This window comes from Gekko japonicus, unplaced genomic scaffold, assembly GCF_001447785.1.
Source record: "Gekko japonicus isolate JY-2015 unplaced genomic scaffold, Gekko_japonicus_V1.1 scaffold2472, whole genome shotgun sequence".
In the NCBI taxonomy this organism is placed as follows: domain Eukaryota; kingdom Metazoa; phylum Chordata; class Lepidosauria; order Squamata; family Gekkonidae; genus Gekko; species Gekko japonicus.
The window spans coordinates 80,935-87,786 of NW_015171577.1; the positions used below are offsets into that span (position 1 = coordinate 80,935).

Here is a 6,852-nt window from a genome sequence, read left to right on the forward strand (position 1 = left end):
CCCAGCCCAAAACAGTCCAGTGGCACCTTTAAGACCAAGTTTTATTCAGGCACAAGCTCTCCCTCCTCTGCGAGGGACAGATCTGCACGTTCCCCCCCCCCCAATAGCTAGCAATCCAAAACAATCCAGTGGAGCCTGAGCCTGAGCGGTGGGCATTGCCTTCGGACACACTTCCGGTGATGTCAGGGGGTGTGGCATATGCAAATAAGTTATGCTAATGAGTTATGCTAATGAGCTCCTGCACCTCTTTTTCTACCAAATGACCCCTGGGCCTGGAGATCTCCCAGAATTACAACTGAACCCCAGACTACAGAGGGCAGTTCCCCTGGAGAGAATGGCTGCTTTGGAGGGTGGATTCCCCTCCCCAAACCCCGCCCTCCTCAGGCTCCACCCCTCCAATCTCCAGGTATTTCCCAACCCAGAGCTGGCAACCCTAGATTGGGTGGAGGAAGAGGAGGAGAAAGGGAGAAGGAAAGTGTGATGTCTACGGTTCTGACTTGGAGTACTCTTCATGCCGAAGAACTCAAGATCATGACGTCCTCCACCAATCTCCAGGTATTTCCCAACCCAGAGCTGGCAACCCTAGATTGGGTGGAGGAAGAGGAGGAGAAAGGGAGAAGGAAAGTGTGATGTCACGGTTCTGACTTGGAGTACTCTTCATGCCGAAGAACTCAAGATCATGACGTCCCCCTTCATATTATGAGCCACCCAATTCATATTTATTTAATGTATATCCCACCTTTCTCTCCAATGAGAACCCAAGGCAGCGCACATCGTTCCCCTCTCCTTCATTTTTTCTTCAAGACAACCCTGCGAGGTAGGTTAGGCTGAGAGTGTGTGATTTCAAGCCTTAGAAACACAAATCTTCAGTCCCACCTCTAATCTAGAGCCAGCATGTACAACTGGACACCACGAAACCCAAATTTTCCCCTCTAGCTATGTATCATGGCTTGCCAGATACTTGGCAACCCTCCTGATTTTTAGTTCTAGGTAAGAAGCAAAACCAAGGAGTTTAGTCCTGCATCAGACCCTTGATCTGTCTGTTGGATATTGTAACTCTGCATGCAAGAGGATCGGGGAGGGAAAGGGTTAAGAGAATTCTCCCACTTGGGTACACTTGGCCCCACCCTCTCACTGGTTAGATGCTGAGCCTCTTGTCTTTTGTTTTTCTTCTTTTTATTTATTTATTATTTTGATTTATACCCCACCCTCCCCGCAAGCAGGTTCTTAGATAGGACCAGTGTTCCCTCTAAGCTGAGTTAGTGTGAGCTAGCTCACAGGTTTTCAGCCTCCGGCTCACAGATTTTTATCTTCGCTCAGGAAGGATGGCGCCAGAACAAACTAATTTATGCAGTAGCTAAATTGCTTGCTCACAACCTTAATGCCAGTAGCTCACAAAGTAGAATTTTTGCTCACAAGATTCCACAGCTTAGAGGGAGCATTGGATAGGACCTCTCTTCTCCTCTCTCTTACTTGGGCTTGGAGCTGTAGCAAGTTAACCCTTTTAAAGTTAATCTGTTCAAAATAAATTAAATGTACCTGCATGAATATGTCATGTAAGATGTGCTTCTGTTTTTGTAAGTAAAATTTCTTTCTCTTGTCATCACTGGAATCAGGCCATCTTTGTGATTTGTTTGAACAGCATTTTCCCCTTAACCGGGAAATGTGGAGGCTTGGGGATACTGTGAAAAGCTTCTGTGCTTCCAAGACAATTGATACTTTTTTTACATTGAACCCGATACCATCAAGGTAATATTTTCTACTCTGACTGACTGTCTCCAGGGTTTCAGGTGGAAATCTTTCACATCCTTGAATGACTACCTGATCCTTTTAACTGGAGATGCAGGGGATTGATCTAGGGACCTTGCCAACGGCATTTTCCCTCTGGGAAATGTGGATGATTGGGGCTACTGCATAGTATCAACTGCCAGCAGCAGACATCCATTTCCGTTTTGACATGGAATCTGAGAGTTCAACAAATGTGGGTTATTCAAGTGAATTTCTAGCTTGGCTTTGACACCAATATAAATCAGCCTTACCACTCCTTAGTACTGTTCCTTCTCTTAATTCTGCTTACTAAGCTCTTTGTGTCCATTCCCTCACATGCCCTTGTTTGCGATCTTGTTATAGGAACAAGGACACATAAAGAAATGAACTCAGCTTCCAAACTTTAGATTTCCTTCCTTTAAAGGCAAAGTCTTTACAAATTACAGAGCACAGAGCTTGGGTCTGGGTCCCTGTACTGTGCAAGATGTAACACAATCTCATGTGAGTTGTGGCGTCTTGTCCATTCCTTTGTGTGCAATGCCCCATCAGGATCACTGGGTTGGACTCAGACTAAATTTTCTGCTGCTGGCATAGAATCATAGAGTTGGAAGGGGTCATACAGACCATCTAGCCCAACCCCCTGCCCAATGCAGGACCAGCCTAAAGCATCTCTGACAAATATTTGTCCAGCCTCTTCTTGAAAGCTGTCAGTGAAGGGGAACTCATCACCTCCCTGGGCAGCTGATTCCACCTTTGGACCCCTCTGACTGTGAAAAAGTTTCTCCTAATATCCAGCTGATACCTTTCTGCATGTAATTTAAACCCGTTGCTTTGGGTCTGATCCCCTGCTGCCAACTGGAGCAGCTCCTTGCCCTCCTCCAAATGACAGCCTTTCAAATATTTAAAGAGAGCAATCATGTCCCCCCTCAGTCTCCTCTTCTCCAAACTCAATATTCCCAAGGCCCTTAGCCTTTCCTCGTAGGGCTCAGTCTCCAGACCCCTGATCATCCTTGTCGAAGGGGAAGTATAATTTCTGCTAATTCCCCCTTCCTGCTGCAGAGCCTCAATGTGCCCCCATGCCATTCCTGAGGGTCCCCTGTGTCCGAGGAGCAGCATTGGTGTAGTGGTTAAGTGTGCGGACTCTAATCCGGGAGAACCGGGTTTGATTCCCCACTCCTCCACTTGCACCTGCTGATGTGACCTTGGGTCAGTCACAAGCTCTGGCACAGCTGTCCTTGAAAAAGAGCAGTTTGTGTCAGAGTTCTCTCAGCCCTGCCTACCTCACAGGGTGTCTGTTGTGGGGAGGGGAAGGGAAAGGAGTTTGTAAGCCGCTCGGAGACTCCAAGTGAAGGGAGGGGTATAAATCCAATCTCCTCCTCCTCCTCCTCCATTTTGCAAGTGAGGTCACTTCCTGGCAACATGCTAGAAATTTTCCCTAATCTCCCTCACAAAGACCACACACAGCCTAGGGGGAATGCGTAGAGCAGGGGTCCTCAGTGTGTTACCTGTGGGTGCCATGGCAGCTGCCAACACCTTTCCTGGTGCCCACAAGTAATTTTAGAAAGTGGTCAAGGGCATTGCCCAGTAGGGCTTCTGGTTGGCTACTGGAGATCTGATTGGCTACATAGATGAAGATAATGTTGTTTTGGCAGCAGCTGCCACCACAGAGTTAGTTATATTTTCTCTCACTTCTCATTCCCATTGTATTTTTTTAAACTACTACTCTGGTCCCTTGCATTTGAAAATCATAGAATCACAGAGTTGGAAGCGGTGTTCCCTCTAAGCTGAGTTAGCTCACAGTTTTTTTGAGCCTCCGGCTCACACGTTTTTGTCTTTGCTCAGGAAGGATGGCTCCAGAGCAAACTAACTGATGCAGTAGCCAAATGGCTCACTCCCAACTTTAATGCCAGTAGCTCACAAAGTAGAATTTTGGCTCACAAGACTCCACAGTTTAGAGGGAGCATTGGTTGGAAGGGGCCATGTTGTTGTTCAGTCCCACAGTCGAGTCTGACTCTTTTCGACCCCATGGACCACATCACACCAGGCCCTCCCATCTTCCATTATGCTCCGGAGTTTGCTTAATTTCATGTCCGTTGCATCGATAATACTGTCTAACCATTTCATCCTTTGCCATTCCCTTCTTCTTTTTACCTTCAGGCTTTCGAAGCATTGGGATATTCTCCAGCAAGTGCTCCCTTATCTCCTTGCAGTCCGAGGGACTCTCAAGAGTCTTCTCCAGCACCGTAATTTGAAAGCATCTATTCTTCAGTGCTCGGCCTTCCTTATAGTTCAACTATCACAACCATACATGACTCCTGGGGCCATACAGGCCATCTAGTCCAACCCCCTGCTCAATGCAGGTCCAGCCTAGAGCATCCCTGACAAGTGTTTGTCCAGCCGCTGCTTGAAGACCACCAGTGAGGGGGAGCTCACCACCTCCCAATGCAGCTGATTCCACCGTTGCATGACTCTGACTGTAAAACAGTTTTTCCTAAGATCCAACCAGTACCTTCCCGCCCTTAATTTAAACCCATTATTGCTTTCTCTGTGTGTCTCTGTGTGTGGTTGGCTCCACCTCTCATGGCAGCCATTTTGTGTTTGCACCCACCGCTGTATGTAAGAGATCCAAAGGTGCATACAAGCTCAAAAAGGTTCGGGACCTTTGTCCTAGAGCATTACCATCAATGCCATTCCTCCTCTCCATTTTTCTCCTGCTCCTCAAGCTACTGAGGGTGAGGGAGTGAGAGAGGACGATTGCCTGGTGACCAATGCTCCCTCTAAGCTGTGGAGTCTACCTTGTGAGCTACTGGCATAGAGGTTGTGAGCAAGAGATTCGACTAGGGCATGAATTAGTTTGCTCTGGAGCCATCCCCTCTGAGCTAAGACAAAAATGTGTGAGACAGGGGCTAAAAAACTGTGAGCTAGCTCACACTAACTTGGCTTAAAGGGAACACTGTGAGGAATTTCACATTACCCTTTTAACCCGTTTTGAAGCCATTTTTGATCCGTCGTGGAGTAAACCGGTATAGGGCTGCCATTTCACACATGGCTTTCCCCTTCTGGTAAAGAGCTGGATCTGAAATTTGCCATTTCAGACTGCACCGCTTTCTCCCACTTTCCCCCCGCCGGTTTTTGCCCGTCCTGGCGATCTCTGGCTTTTTTTTAACGTTCGCTTTAGAGCGCTATAGCGCCATAGTGCTGTAACACAACACTCCAGGCATTCCAATGGAGTTGATATAATGCTGTTTCATTATAATGTTATAGCGCTATAGCGCTCTAAAGCAAACGTTAAAAAAAAGCTGATCGCCCATGCGGGCGAAAAACGGTGGGGAAAAGCGCATCGGAACTGGGAGAGGAAACTGAAGACTACTTGGAAGCGGTTAATAAGAACATAAGAGACGCCAATGTTGGATCAGGCCAAAGGCCCATCCAGTCCAACACTCTGTGTCACACAGTGGCTAGAAATACAAGTGCCATCAGGAGGTCCAGCAGTGGGGCCAGGACATTAGAAGCCCTCCCACTGTTGACCCCCCCCAAGCACCAAGAAGACAGAGCATCACTTGCCCCAGGTTGATAGGTAAAACGCTTCAGCCCCATTTCCTAAATGAGACAGAAGCATTTGTGTGTGAAATTACAAATATATTCCGGTAGGGAACTGATTCTAAAATGGTTCTGTCTGAAATGACAGATCAGAAACCATTTGGGAACCGCTCCTCTTCCGGATTATATCATCTGTCTGAAATTCCTGTGATTCTCCCATGACTTTTAGATTGAAATCACACATCTGGGGTCCAGTCATGTAATTTCAGTGTCCTGTCCGGGGATGTGGCTTCCCAGCAGACCTATCTGAGCATCTCTCATTCCAGATCATGAAGAGATCTGGGTGTCGTTAAAGTCTGCCTCCTCAAACCGCTTTGGGTTGCAAACTGGATTCGCAGAGACCCAGCGACTTCCTCCGAAGGGAGAAATAAAACACCTTCCAAGCTGCCCACTGACAAATGACAGCACTTTCCCATCTCTGTATTCCTCTCCGAGCTCGCGGTGCAGAGCTCATTCATGCCTTTATCTCCTCCAGATTAGATAACCACAAGGCCCGCTGGCTGGGCTATCAAGCCGCTTGATTATTAAGGATTCGGCTTGTGTGAAATTTCTGCAGCTGCCATCCTCATATTTCATGCAAGAAAGCACAAGACACATATTCTCTCTCTCTCTCTCCTCTTCCGTCTCCAATCTCGGCACCGTCTTCCTATAAAAGAAAAGATTGATTTTTTTAAAAAACCCAAAATCTTCTTATTAACCTCAAAGTCTCGCCACAGCCTGGGCACTGTCTCTCGGAGCAGTGTGGATTTAATTATAAGGCAGGCCTATCCAAAGTCTTTGCGGCCTGCAAATTCCCAATTATTTTGTTGTCAAAGTCATTGTAATTTGAACGGCGGCTGACAGGGGTTTCTGGCATCTGCCCCCCTCCCCTGTTGCGAAGTGTTGCGAAGCGTACCCTCCTGTCGGAGGGCTTGATAGCTCCGTGAGCCTCCTCATGAATATCATTTGGAAGCTATTTCTTACAGTGGTCAAAACTGGGATTCTCTCATTTCGGAACTCTTTACAGCTATCACATTCCCGGAGTGCCTCGTGGTGGAGAGATTAACTACAGAAGGAAGACAGCAGCATCATGGATTATTTGAAGTTGAGGCTTGCTTCTGAGGAAAGTTATCTGGCTATACTTGGGAACATTGTTTGGCTCATGGGAAAACAGCGTGACTGAGGAGGGGCTGTGGCTCAGTGGTAGAGCCTCTGCTTTGCACGCAGGAGGTCCCAGGGTCGATCCCTGGCATCTCCAATTAAAAGGAGTAGGCAGTAGGTGATGTGAAAGACCTCTGCCTGAGACCCTGGAGAGCCATAGAGAGGGGCCATAGCTCAGTGGTAGAGCCTCTGCTTTGCATGCAGAAGGTCCCAGGGTCAATCCCCGGTATCTCCAATTAAAAGGAGTAGGCAGTAGGTGATGTGAAAGACCTCTGCCTGAGACCCTGGAGAGCCATAGAGAGGGGCTCAGTGGCTCAGTGGTACAGCATCTGCTTGACATGCAGA

The 6,852-nt window shown here is 47.6% G+C and overlaps 1 non-coding gene across 1 annotated transcript; it reads left to right on the top strand.

The window, feature by feature from the left end:
* Positions 1 to 6,532: 6,532 nt before the first annotated feature.
* Positions 6,533 to 6,604, top strand: TRNAA-UGC. The gene has a single exon. It is a non-coding gene; the product is annotated as a tRNA-Ala (tRNA).
* Positions 6,605 to 6,852: the final 248 nt, after the last annotated feature.